The 14,439-nt window shown below is 40.0% G+C and overlaps 1 protein-coding gene and 1 pseudogene across 1 annotated transcript in view; both read right to left on the bottom strand.

Moving 5' to 3' along the window:
* The window catches only part of STK39 (serine/threonine kinase 39), a 295,573-nt gene that overhangs the window by 273,713 nt on the left and 7,421 nt on the right, over positions 1-14,439 (bottom strand). The gene's annotated exons all lie outside the window — the stretch shown is intronic.
* On the bottom strand, positions 5,978-8,288 carry LOC100599019 (annotated as a pseudogene).

Here is a 14,439-nt window from a genome sequence, read left to right as displayed (position 1 = left end):
AAAGACAGAATCCAGCAATTAGCAGCCATAGTTGTGGCTAACAGGGAAAGAAGAGAGAAGCTGGATGGGCCATAAGGAGCTATGAATGAGCCAAAATTCTGACTAAGTAGAAACAACGACAGAGAAGACATGCACAGATAGTAGATAAGAAAGCCAGGTAAAAACAGCCAGAGAAGCAGGTGGGCATGAGCAAAGCAAACACACGCTGACTGGCCGGTTACACTAAGGTTAGAGGATCCAGAATAGTGAGGATCCAAAATTTCCTGCTGCTGAGGTCTTATCCACTTCCCAGTCCATACGTAGACATTTCACTGCAATTCCCAAGACCGAGACCCTCAACTTTTCCAGGGATGCTAGAAAACCCAGGATTATGGATGAGATTCCTGTCCCCCTATTCCCACATCTACCTTTATAAAGAATGCCCCATTATTTGGGTAATTTTAGTGAGTCCCTGTTCCTTACAATCTAAAGGGCAGATTAACCAATTTTGTTATATTCCATAATCCAGACTTCTCACCAATTCAAAAAAATCTTTCCATAAATTTGCTCATAGGAATAAACTTCATCACACTTCATTTTTTAGACCATAAGTGATGCAATCTTCGTTCCCTAAACTGAGGCAATAATTTTTTCTTTTCCAATCCACAATTACCCAACCATCCCACCCCACCTTACCCCACCCACCATTTTCTCCTGACCTTAGATATTTTAGGCCTGGGTCAAATTGGGAATAAGACAAGATGCCTTCTCACTATAGCTCCCTCTTACCTTTAAAGTCAGTAATGGGAGCAAATAAGCTAGCATTTAATTAGTACAACTGGAAGAAATTTTCACAGTATCTATCAAAAGTATAAAGGCGATACTACTGGCCCTGGCCATCAAAAATTCTGGATATCTATCCCACAGAAATAATAAAAACTTGGAAACAATCAATAAGTTCATCAATAAAGGAATTAGTTAAGTAAATTAAGCTGCACTCATAGAATAGAAATGGATCCAGAATAGGCATTTTTAAAGGAGATGGATCTCTGAGAAATGGCCTGGAATGACAGCTGTGAATATTTATAATGTGTATACTTTACTAAAAATATTTACAGAAAATATACAGAAGTAAAATACCCAAGTTATATATTACTTTGAAGAAGTAAAATTTACAGATTGCAGAACAATATGTATAGTTTCCACATTACATGTAAAATTATTACATTTTGGAAAAATCTTTATGTAGATGTACACATAGAAAAACATCTGCAAGGATACACACCAAAGTGGCCATACAGGCCATCTCTGGGCAATGAAAGTTGGGAGTTACTTTCATCTACTTGATTCACAAATATTATACATTTGTAACTTAAAAAACTTTTTAAATAAAGACTAGTCATGCCAAAAGCTATTTTGTCCTTTTGTTCTAAATACCACAAAATCCTTAAAATTTAGAAGACCACAAAATTCAATATTTATATCATCAAATTAAATTCCTATTCATTTCTCCCACATCCGCATGAAATCACATAGCTAGTTCTACAAAAAGATACCATATATTTAACTCATCTAGAAAATCCTCACGCTGCCAGCTCTAGGTTTGATACAAAGTCACTATGAAATCCAAAAGTCACTACTCTGTTCAAACACATCCACAAACAGTAAGAAAGTTACTGACTCTTAACTTCTCTCTGTGCCAGAACTTTTTGTAAAACAATTTTTCTTTTTTATTTATTTATTTTTGAGACGGAGTCTCACAGTGCAATGGCACAATCTCAGCTCACTGCAAGCTCCGCCTCCCAGGTTCACACCATTCTCCTGCCTCAGCCTCCCAAGAAGCTGGGACTACAGGCACCCACCACCATGCCCGGCTAATTTTTTGTATTTTTAGTAGAGACGGGGTTTCACCGTGTTAGCCAGGATGGTCTCGATCTCCTGACCTAATGATCCACCCTCCTCGGCCTCCCAAAGTGCTGGGATTACCGGCGTGAGCCACCGCGCCTGGCCAAAACGATTTTTCTACCAATCGACGAAGTGCCAAATATCAGAATAAGGTGATCCAGCAGTATCTGGAAGACAAAAGGCAAAGTATAATAGACACTCCTAAGAAATCTAAATCGTAACACAGACATTAAGAGTAGATTGTATTAGATGTATTCTGTGATTCTGAAAACATTTAAGTATGAGAAAAAATACACTTACACACTTTGCAGTAATCATAAGGCACGCTTGTCTATCAGTGTATGCCAAAATCTCAAGAAAAAAAATCACTTTTGCCAAGCAAGTATTAATCTAAGACTAGTTTATTTTACTTGCTGTAGCAAATTAAATGTGAAAGTACTGGGAATACAAAAAAGGTAGACATTTCTAAAAATATCAATTTACACTTTTTTAAAGTCCTATGCCATGTAAATATATGCTCCTACATCAGAATTCAAACAGTGTCTAGCCTTGGGTGATGAGGTTACTTTTCCTCCTTTTCACTCATCAGTGTTATATAAATTTTCTACAATGACCTTATATTATTGTTTGTATAATATTTGAGAAGTTCAAAATAGGGCCAGGCTCGGTGGCTCACACCTGTAATCCCAGCACTTTGGGAGGCTGAGGCAGGTAGATCACCTGAGGTCAGGGGTTTGAGACCCGCCTGACCAACATGGCGAAACCCCATCTCTATTAAAAATACAAAGTTAGCCTAGTGTGGTGGCACATGCCTGTAATCCCACCTACTTAGGAGGCTGAGGCAGGAGAATCACTTGAACCAGGAGGCAGAGGTTGCAGTGAGCCGAGATTGCACCATTGCACTCCAGCCTGGACAAGAGTGAAACTCCATCTCAAATAAATAAATAAATAAAATAAGGTTGGAATTTTTAATAACCTCAGAGATCCAGATAACATCTTTTTCTCAGTGCTTCTTCCTTACATGAGAAAGGAACCCAGGCCAGCCACAGGAAGGACACTCCACAATTCTAATCCCACGTCCAGACCTGTCTTCCAATGTAATAAACAGGTCACTTAGCCTTTAAATCTCTAATTTTATGAAGATAACACTTAGCCCTCTTCTCACATCTAAAAGCATATAATATTTTATGATAAGGGCTTTTACCAGAAAGACTTTATGACTTAATAAAAGGTAAAATAGGCCAGGCGCGGTGGCTCACACCTGTAATATCAACACTTTGGGAGGTCAAGGTGGATGGATCACAAGGTCAGGAGTTTGAGACCAGCCTGGCCAAGATACCAGCCTGGCCAATATGGCAAAACCCGTCTCTACTAAAAATACAAAAATTAGCCAGGTGTAGTGGCAGGTGCCTTGTAATCCCAGCTACTCTGGAGGCTGAGGCAGGAGAACTGCTTGAAACCCAGAAGGCAGAGGTTGCAGTAAGCTGACATCGCACCATTGCATTCCAGCCTGGGTGACAGAGCAAGACTCTGACTCAAAATAAATAAATAAATAAATAAAAGGTATAACAGTACATCTCCCTTCCTTCTATTATTTCTAAACTAAAAAAAAAAAAAAAAAAACTAAAACAAGAACTAAAAAAAATGAAGAGGGGCAAACTCTGTAATTCTGTCAGTAACTATTACAAAGCTTCTAATATTTCCATCCTAATAGGCTAGCAATTCTTTTTGAAAAACTGTGAAACAGGGAATAAAATATTGCTGGATTGACTTCAAAGTAAAGAAACTTTCTTAATTAAGCAAAAACCTACCTTTACATTGAGTGATGCACAGACAACGTGTTATTTTTCAGGCTGTGACAAATCTAGCTCATGACTTGTAGGTGGCAGGAGAAACAAATACATATGCATGCAAACAATCTATATTTTTAACGTGGTGTTGAGTTTTAAGAAAGTCAGTCTGGAATAAAACACCTCAAGGCTAAAAAAGGATCAGCATTACACACACACACACCCTCCCTCACCCTTCAAATATCACATTGGAATCAACATCTTTAGATTGTTTAGCAAGCGATACACTCCTGAAGCCACTTCCATAGCAAAAATCACTCTGATGCTTAGTTCACACAGCAAATTAGTCTATAAAACCTATAATCAATGGCACTATAACAACAAGAGTGTACACAAGGGTAGTTGGGTAATAGTTTCCCCTAACACGTGTGAAAAACAAAAGTTAGATGAATGACAAACATTGTATATTCATCTTCCTTGTGCTAAATTGAGCTGCTGTGGCAAGGAATTTGCAAAATGGCAATAAGAATTCCTTCCATCCTTGTATATATATCCCTCTGCCATGGGATTTTACCACTCCTCCCAAAAAGTAGAAAAATCTATTTCTTTTCCCTTTGAATTTGAGCTGGCCTTGTGATATGCTTTAACCCACAGAATGTGGCAGAGTGGCATTGTGTGACTTTCCAAGACTAGGCCTCAAGAGTCCTTGCAGCTTCCACTCCCACTATCTTAGAACACTGCTGCAGCCAAGAAACAAAGTACAGGCAAGTTTCTTTCAGGATGAGACATCAGTGGAAAGTGAGGGCCAGCCAACAGCCACCACCAACCACCTAACACGTGAGTGAGACCATCTTAAAAGAGAGCCCCAACCAAGCTGACCACGGGTCTGACCCCAAACTGAAGAAATGCCCAGCCCAGCCAAACCCAAATTGCTAACTTGTATTATAAGCACGTACAATGGTCCTTACTTTAAGCCACTAAGTTTTGGGGTGCTTTGTTACACAGCTATAGATAGCTGATACAGGGAATGTCAGAATCCATGATGAAAGAACCTATCCTTTCAGTCTGTCAGAGGCACCCTTGATGGCAAAACTTCAAAAGAGGCACCTACCTCAACAAGAGGCTGCTGCTGAATCATCCTTGGAAAAATTACACTCTCCCTACCAATTCCCTTGCCTTGACCCCTTGTCAAGTCCTGCAAATTGTAAACTTGGAAACGCCCCCAAATTCTTATTCTCCCCCTTTCTCAGGCCTGCTCAGGTTTGAGGTCTCTTGCTGCTGTGTAGTAGTCTTTGCCTTGGAACGAGCCCATCCATTTTCTCCCTGGCTTCACAGACCTGACTGTAGAATCCCACCCACCACTCTGCCACCAGACTCCTCTCAGCCACCATCAGCTTTTACTTTTGCAATCCCTACCTCTATGCCAACAGCTCACTGTAATCTCCAACCAAGTCCCAGTCTTATCACTTCTATGAAATAGTGATCCAGAATTTACTACAAATAATAGTAAACAAAACTGACGGTAAACAACAGCACTGTCATGCTAAAGAGTCATTTTGTAAGGTTACATACTTATTCCAATACAAATACCACTGCTTAAAACATTTTTTGAAGTATTTTAAAAGCAAATTAATGTCACCTTAGAAAATTAGTCTCATTTGTTCACAGGAGGACTGATAGAAATGGCTAAGTTTTTTTTTGTTATTTTTTTTTTTACCAGAAAATAAACACCACCTTTATTAACATAATAACTACAGAAAGGATTTCCAATTTCTCAGAAGGAAAATAACATGACACCAGCACAAGTGTTAAAAGATGTTAAATGGTTAAGTGTTAAATGGCCACATTTCTTATTCTGATAGCTTCCCACCACACGCTGAAGGTTCCTCAAGGACAGCTGCCACCAGAGCTGCTGCAAGAACATGTTTCTCACTGGGCGTAGCTTCACAGTCAACTCCTCAAGCAGAAGACTAAAATATATTTCTTTTTAGAAGATCTTGGTTGAGGGAGAACATATCAATATGGAGAACAGATCTTTGCTTCTCGAATTCAAGAAAAACCACTAACTAATCTATCAATTTTTCTCTGATACAGTGTGCCAGAGTGCTCTGTGAAGAATCCTTTTCCATCCCTACCATGTGTCTGGGTGAAGGGAGAGGAGGGGGTGGCAAAGTGCCAGTACACTAGCAGGCACTCCTGGTGATGCTCTGGGCTCTGCTTCCTTTCTGCTGGTAGTAGTAGGCATCTTTTCTGGCAGCTGCAGCAGCTTGATGTGGGTGGGGGAGGAAGGGGCCACCCACCAATCACCTCTTCTTGAAGCCGTATTTTTTGGCGTTCATAGAAGAGATCTGTCTTAGAGCTCCTCAAACTGACAATCTTTGGGCAGCCATCTCTATCCTTCTCCTGGATGGTGCACTCCTTACAATAACAGGCATCAGAGACTCCAGGACCTCCACAGACCACACAGTGCCCCGGTAAGATCCACAGTTACACTCATCACATCACCAAAGTGCAGGGATGCACACAGGGGTCACAAATCACACACTTGCCGTCACAATTTTCAAGTAGTCTTCCGATGGCAACATCAGCCTGCTTGCGGCAAAAGATCTAAGTTTTCATTTAAAATAAAATGTAGCTATAAAGTAAGAATGGACACCCTCCCACACATCCCCTGAAGGAAAGAACACTTTCTGTATATAAAAATTCTGATATGATCAATTTAAGGTCAGTCATAAAGGTCATCTTTCCTATTTTTGTCACTCCCTTTCTTCCAGGTAGCTCCAAAAGACAAGGAAATACTTAATTTTAAACAACTACATATGGCTAAAAATAATTTCATTTTTTAATATGATAGACGAACAAAACAAGCACCCAACTGTAACTTTTACCTGTCTTGGTCACTGGAACTTCAATTATCCCCCTTTTCCATAAAGACTGTTTAAGCAAAAATATAAGTTACGAAGCTGCCTATATTATCTATTTCGAATGGGCTTTAAAGTACAGGACATGAAGGCCAGGCGCGGTGGCTCACTCCTGTAATCCCGGCACTTTCGGAAGCCGAGGCAGGCAAATCACGAGGTCAGGAGTTTCAGACCAGCCTGGCCAACATGGTGAAACCCCATCTCTACTAAAAATACAAAAAATTAGCTGGACATAGTGGCAGGTGCCTGTAATCCCAGCTACTCAGGACGCTGAGGCAGGGAGAATCACTTGAACCCAGGAGGCGGAGGTTGCAGTGAGCCGAGATCACGCCACTGCACTCCAGCCTGGGCGACAGAGTGAGACTCCGTCTCAAAAAAAAAAAAAAAAAAAAGAAAAAGAAAAAAGAACAGGACATGAAATTATAGCCTTCAGAAAGTCTTGCAGCATTTATGAAGACAATCAGAAAAATAGCTATAGATGAACTGAGAGGCTCATCATCTCTTGGCCCTAGAGATCAGAGATCGTCACTTTTTAAACAACTGATGGGTATTTACTTTACTAAAGATAAACACTCTAGCCCCGATCTTGACTTATGCCAAAAATATTACCATTCTTAAGTTCATCCTAATGATCACATTTTGAAACTACACAGAAACACTTTTCCCTAGTCCTATTTCAGCCACCCGACTCCTCAGGAAAGCTGCCACATTAAAAACGTTTCCACAACAACTGGTGTTTAAGGTCAGGCACTGGGTTTAAGACTTCAGAAACTTGAAAGGGCATATACAAGGAAAAATTTTAAAGGGATTACATAGTAAAACATTCTCTGTTACAGCTCCGGTCACTCAAGGGACACTAAATGTGAGAAAGGACACACTGTTCCTGAGTTGCCCAAAATTAAACCCATTTAATCTCCCCACATAGATTTCTTTCCCGCCCCTCAGTCATTAATTCCTTCTCCCAAAAGAGCAGGTATCCTACCCAAATAGTGCTTGCTGAGTTTGAATTTCTATTAAGGTACTCGCTTAAATGATGTTTTACTTGCTTTGTGATCTATAACTTAGGATAAACTATTAACCCTTGACTCACTAAAATACCAAAATGTTTCTAACTCAAAGGAAAAGAAGGGACTACGATTCAAATTCACCGTTCAAGTGACTGAAATTAATTTTGGTATTATTTTTCCTAATTAGGGTTAATTTCAGAACTGCTTTGTAATTTCATTTTTTAAACCTTATAATCAGTCCCTTCTTCATAACATAAAAGACAAACTGAAGTGATTCTGACTACGATATGCAACCCAAAGAGTCTAAAATGATCTTTTTTAAGAAATGACACATTTTGATATTTCTGAAAATATTGGGTTTCATTTGGACAGAATCTGTGTTTAGTCATCACAAGAACATTTCCAAAATGAGGTAAGTCAGTAAGATAAAAACTTATACTTCAAAACCATCTTCCTAAGTCGACAGGGGTATCTGTTTCACCACACACAAGAATACTCTTCTTCTGAAGAGATGAATTGACTAGCTTGCAAATAGGCACAGGGTGAAAACAAAACATTTTTTAAAAATCAGGTGATGACTGTCTCCTTTTTGTACTAAGTCAGTGGCAATACCTTTGCATGTTATTAAAAGGTGGCCTCACACTACTTACAGCCATTATAATAGTATTTAGCCAGTCTTTGAACATTTCCGAGAAATTAACATCCAGCACCACCCCATATAACTTTCTGTGATGAGGGAAACAGTCTGTATCTGCACTATCCTGTAAGGCAGTCGTAGCCACAGTTCATTATTGAGCACTTGAAATGTGGCTAGTGTAACCAAAGGACTGTATCCTATTTCTTTAACTTTACTTAATTAATTTAAATGTAAATAGCCACATATGGTTAGTGGCTACCAAGCTGGACAGTGTGATGCCAGCCCCTTTCTTCTGGGAACACTGCTTCTGCTCTGTTATAAAATATCAGCCCCGCATAAGGGACCACCTCCCTCCAACAAATGATCAGTCATGGAGTACGTCTATTTCACGTACTTTTCTTCAACCCTCAACTTCCTGTTCCTCGACCTTACTTTACAACACACACCCACCTCCACCTCACTGACAGATTATAACCAAAGATTAAAAACATAATCTACTGTAATAGACCAGGCAAAAGGTGATGGCTGAAATGAAGACATTGTACATTTACATATAACCTGGTTACATGTTAGATAAACATGCTCTGATGAAGAAACAAATATAAGCAAATAAAAATCATTTTAATGCCCCTAAACACGTAAGATTTTTACTGATTCCTACATGTTTTTACTCTATTTATTTATTGACATATTTTTACTCTATTAAAATTGAGTCATAGGCCAGATGCAGTGGCTCATGCCTGTAGTCCCAGTACCTTGGGAGGCCAAGGCAGGAGAATCACTTGAGGCCAGGAGTTTGAGACTAGCCTGGGCAACACAGTAAGATTCCATGTCTACCAAAAAAAAAAAAAATTTAATAGTACTTTAAAATTTATTGGGTCAATAATCTTTTTTTCTTTTTTTTTTTGAGACAGAGTCTCACTCTGTAACCCAGGCTGGAGTGTAGTGGCGTGATCTTGACTCACTGCAACCTCCGCCTCCTGGGTTCAGGCAATTCTCCTGCTTCAGCCTCCCGAGTAGCTGGGATTACAGGCATGTGCCACCATGCCCAGCTAATCATTCTGTATTTTTAATAGAGACGGGGTTTCACCATATTGGCCAGGCTGGTCTCGAACTCCTGACCTTGTGATCTGCCTGTCTCGGCCTCCTGAAGTGCTGGGACTACAGGCATGAGCCATCACGGCCGGCCCGAGTCAATAATATTTCTAACATCTGCCTTCACACCAACAAGGAAACAATGTGATATAAGTAGAAGAAAACACTGAATTAGGGCAGAATCACGAGCCTGGGATTCTTTTTTTTTTTTTTTAATTATTATACTTTAAGTTTTAGGATACATGTGCATAATGTGCAGGTTACATATGTATACATGTGCCATGGTGGTGTGCTGCGCCCAGTAACTCGTCATTTAACACTAGGTATATCTCCTAATGCTATCCCTCCCTGCTCCCCCCACCCCACAACAGGCCCCGGTGTGTGATGTTCCCCTTCCTGTGTCCATGTGTTCTCACTTTTCAATTCCCACCTATGAGTGAGAACATGTGGTGTTTGGTTTTTTGTCCTTGCAATAGTTTGCTGAGAATGATGGTTTCCAGCTTCATCCATGTCCCTACAAAGGACACGAATTCATCCTTTTTTATGGCTGCATAGTATTCCATGGTGTATATGTGCCACATTTTCTTATTCCAGTCTGTCATTGTTGGACATCTGGGTTGGTTCCAAGTCTTTGCTATTGTGAATAGTGCCGCAGTAAACATCCGTGTGCATGTGTCTTTATTGCAGCATGATTTATAATCCTTTGGGTATATACCCAGTAATGGGATGGCTGGGTCAAATGGTATTTCTAGTTCTAGATCCCCGAGGAATCACCACACTGACTTCCACAATGGTTGAACTAGTTTACAGTCCCACCAACAGTGTAAAAGTGTTCCTATTTCTCCACATCCTCTCCAGCACCTGTTGTTTCCTGACTTTTTAATGATGGCCATTCTAAATGGTGTGAGATGGTATCTCACTGTGGTTTTGATTTGCATTTCTCTGACGGCCAGTGATGATGAGCATTTTTTCATGTGTCTTTTGGCTGCATAAATGTCTTCTTTTGAGAAGTGTCTGTTCATATTCTTCGCCCACTTGTTGATGGGTTTCTTTTTTTTCTTGTAAATTTGTTGGAGTTCATTGTAGATTCTGGATATTAGCCCTTTGTCAGATGAGTTGATTGCAAAAATTTTCTCCCATTCTGTAGGTTGCCTGTTCACTCTGATGGTAGTTTCTTTTGCTGTGCAGAAGCTCTTTAGTTTAATTAGATCCCATTTGTCAATTTTGGCTTTTGTTGCCATTGCTTTTGGTGTTTTAGACATGAAGTCCTTGCCCATGCCTATGTCCTGAATGGTATTGCCTAGGTTTTCTTCTAGGATTTTTATGGTTTTAGGTCTAACATGTAATCCATCTTGAATTAATTTTTGTATAAGGTGTAAGGAAGGGATCCAGTTTCAGCTTTCTACATATGGCTAGCCAGTTTTCCCAGCACCATTTATTAAATAGGGAATCCTTTCCCCATTGCTTGTTTTCGTCAGGTTTGTCAAAGATCAGATAGTTGTAGATATGCGGCATTATTTCTGAGGACTCTGTTCTGTTCCATTGGTCTATGTCTCTGTTTTGGTACCAGTACCATGCTGTTTTGGTTACTGTAGCCTTGTAGGATAGTTTGAAGTCAGGTAGTGTGATGCCTCCAGCTTTGTTCTTTTGGCTTAGGACTGACTTGGCAATGTGGGCTCTTTTTTGGTTCCATATGAACTTTAAAGTAGTTTTTTTCCAATTCTGTAAAGAAAGTCATTGGTAGCTTGATGGGGATGGCACTGAATCTATAAATTACCTTGGGCGGTATGGCCATTTTCACAATATTGATTCTTCCAACCCATGAGCATGGAATGTTCTTCCATTTGTTTGTATCCTCTTTTATTTCATTGAGCAGTGGTTTGTAGTTCTCCTTGAAGAGGTCCTTCACGTCCCTTGTAAGTTGGATTCCTAGGTATTTTATTCTCTTTGAAGCAATTGTGAATGGGAGTTCACTCATGATTTGGCTCTCTGTCTGTTATTGGTGTATAAGAATGCTTGTGATTTTTGCACACTGATTTTGTATCCTGAGACTTTGCTGAAGTTGCCTATCAGCTTAAGGAGATTTTGGGCTGAGACAATGGGGTTTTCTAGATATACAATCATGTCATCTGCAAACAGGGACAATTTGACTTCCTCTTTTCCTAATTGAATATCCTTTATTTCCTTCTCCTGCCTGATTGCTGTGGCCAGAACTTCCAACAATATGTTGAATAGGAGCGGTGAGAGAGGGCATCCCTGTCTTATGCCAGTTTTCAAAGGGAATGCTTCCAGTTTTTGCCCATTCAGTATGATATTGGCTGTGGGTCTGTCACAGATAGCTCTTATTATTTTGAGATACGTCCCATCGATACCTAATTTATTGGGAGTTTTTAGCATGAAGGGTTGGAGCCTGGGATTCTAAGGACTTTGGGACCATAGGCAAGTTTCTTCAACTTTGGCCATTAGAGAGTTTTCAGTTATAAGACAAAGCAGCTGGGATGGATTTTTTTTTCCTTTGGTCTCTTCTAAAATTAAATTTCCTAATTCTCTCTATATTCTTGTGCCACTTCTTACCTAGGAACTTACTTATAAAAGCCAGCCATGACCTGCCATTCCTTCCCCAGGAAACCCAGTCTGCTGCTCCTCTTCCTTTGCTTTCTTGAGTCACCCCATAATTAAACAAAGAGAGATAGTGACATTGCCTGAGAGAAAGAAAGAGAACCAGATGATTCAAATTAAAATCTAAGCTACACAGGATAGGTCAATAGGGACCAACCCCCTCAAAATGTAATCCTTTTTCAATCCCCAGACTAAACAGAGTAGGAAATAAAGCAGTTGGAATATCCTTAGTACAAACTCTGGTTCAAACTGATGCAACCAGTTCAAAACAAAATCATTACTTCTTCTAAGATCCCAACCATCCACAGAATGATTATGAGAAGTCTCACAACTGTCACAGGTCACTGGCTTCCAAAATACTCCCCGAATGACGATCTATCATTCACAGGGCAGAAAGTCATCCACCTCTACTTTCCATCTAGTTTTTTCTGACAAATGGCTCCAGTGGTAACTAAAGGTTAGAAACCTAAACCCATAAATGTCAATAAAATGTATATTTTTTACCTAAGGGAAGAATCACATGAGCACCCCCAATACTAGGCTTCTGAGAGTTATACTAAATGCCACTTACCTGGAAGAAGTTTGAAAATAAAGTCAGGGATAATATGAATGTAGAGGTCTCTACCATTTCTATCTTAAAATGTTTTCCCATATATCAAAATACACATCAGTTTAAAAGGTCAATTAATCTCAATCCTCAATGTCCAAGAAGTTTCTTAAAGCTAAGCCAGAGTTTATTCTCAAATAACTGTTTGGCAAGTGAGAAGAAATGTGAAATGTATCATTTACTCATATCGGATTCCGAAATATTTATCTAAATCGACTCTAGAAATAAAGTACTGCCAATCCATTCTCTAAAGGATTTTTATTTCTCTTCTGCTTTTCAGTTAAGCCAAGTCTGAAATGCCTTTTTAATTAATATATTGAATTCTTGTCTAGTATCAAAAACTTGGCCAATGGCAGATAGGGAAAAAAGAAACACTTGAATCACTTCAACTAAGAGCTGTTTTGGTATAATCTAAACAAAACTATCCTAGAGGAAAATGTATGACTTCACATGATTACATGGAGAATTATATTTAAATAGGAAAAAAAAAAAACTTTCCCAAAAAGTACACTGTAAAGGAACTAAAACATCTATTAGAATAACCCGGTTCTATGGTCTTAGCAGGTACCACACCCATCCTATCATGTCAGTCCCTTATAATTTATAAAAATAGGACTCCTGCCATCCTAACAACCTTTGAAAGCCACTTGTTCTGCAATTCTGCTCCTGTGTTTCACCTGCATCCCTGATCGTCTCCAGCAGCCCTGATTCCCACATAGGAAGAGGCTCCACAGAACTTCAAGGTGTTATATATAAATACATGAACAGTGAGAGAGAGAGAGAGAGAGATCACTGATATACAAAAGAAAAGAAAAGAAAAGAAAGCTCTAGAGCTTTTGAAGGGCAGTGTGGGACTTCCCCCACTCCACCCTACAATGTCTATGGATGCCAGAACTGTGGCAGGGAGCTCTGGGTCCTTTAATCCAGCCAGAAAGGCCACCTCTCAGTCCTAAGACCTCAGGAGAGCCAGGCCTCTGCCTGCCTACCTCCACAACACAGGCAGGTGGACGCACTCAAAGTGCTTACTCTTGATCTGTGAGGATTAATGAGCTAATTTCTACAGAGCCCTTTAAGCTGATTGGCCCAAACGCAACTAAATAAGCACCATCATTAACCACAGGCAAGATCAAATCCTCAGGATCCAGTGAGGCAAATTTTTAGACGTCAGGCAATGTTCCTCTTCCACAAGGTGGCGAAGGAATATTTATCCCCAAAACTCAGACCTTCATCCAGAAAACATTTATTAAATATCTATTATGACATGCAGGGTATGGAGATGAGAGACCGTGTCCTCAAGGAAGACTTAACAGTCTAGAGCCAGGCTGGCAAGGCAAAAACAATTTGCAGACAATATGACAACTGCCAGGGAGCGAAAGACCCAACAGAGCCTGAAGGGCAAGGGAGGGAGAGGGGCTCTAGAGGCAGAGATTGTTTGTGTGACAAGAAATCACTTGTTCAGGGTATGAGACGGGAGGCTCAGTCAGGGTGCTGGTTACATGGTGTGTTCAATTCATGAACATGCACCAAGATATACATTTTTTGTATGTACACTTTTCCACATGCATATTATACTTCAATAAGGGCAATATTTAAAAGAAGAGACAGAGCTCTTTGCTACATAGATGAAAAATGGAAGGGAAGGGTCTTGGAATGGTGTTCCAAGCAGAGGGAAATCTTGCCTAGAACAGGCATTTCAGCAACTGCAAAAGGTTCCCACTGGCTGGAGAGTCTGTCCTGAGACTGGAAATGACAAGATGTGGCTGAAAAGGGAGGCAAGAGACAATTGCCAAAAGACCTTAAGCACCGTGCTTCAAATTAAGTCTTGAGGGTGATGGGAGAGCTACTAAAGGCATTTCAGCCTGGGAGCAACGTGATAAAG

Source organism: Nomascus leucogenys, chromosome 17, assembly GCF_006542625.1.
Source record: "Nomascus leucogenys isolate Asia chromosome 17, Asia_NLE_v1, whole genome shotgun sequence".
Classification (NCBI taxonomy): domain Eukaryota; kingdom Metazoa; phylum Chordata; class Mammalia; order Primates; family Hylobatidae; genus Nomascus; species Nomascus leucogenys.
Note: the sequence above shows the minus strand (reverse complement) of the source record. Positions and strands in the feature narration are given on the sequence as shown.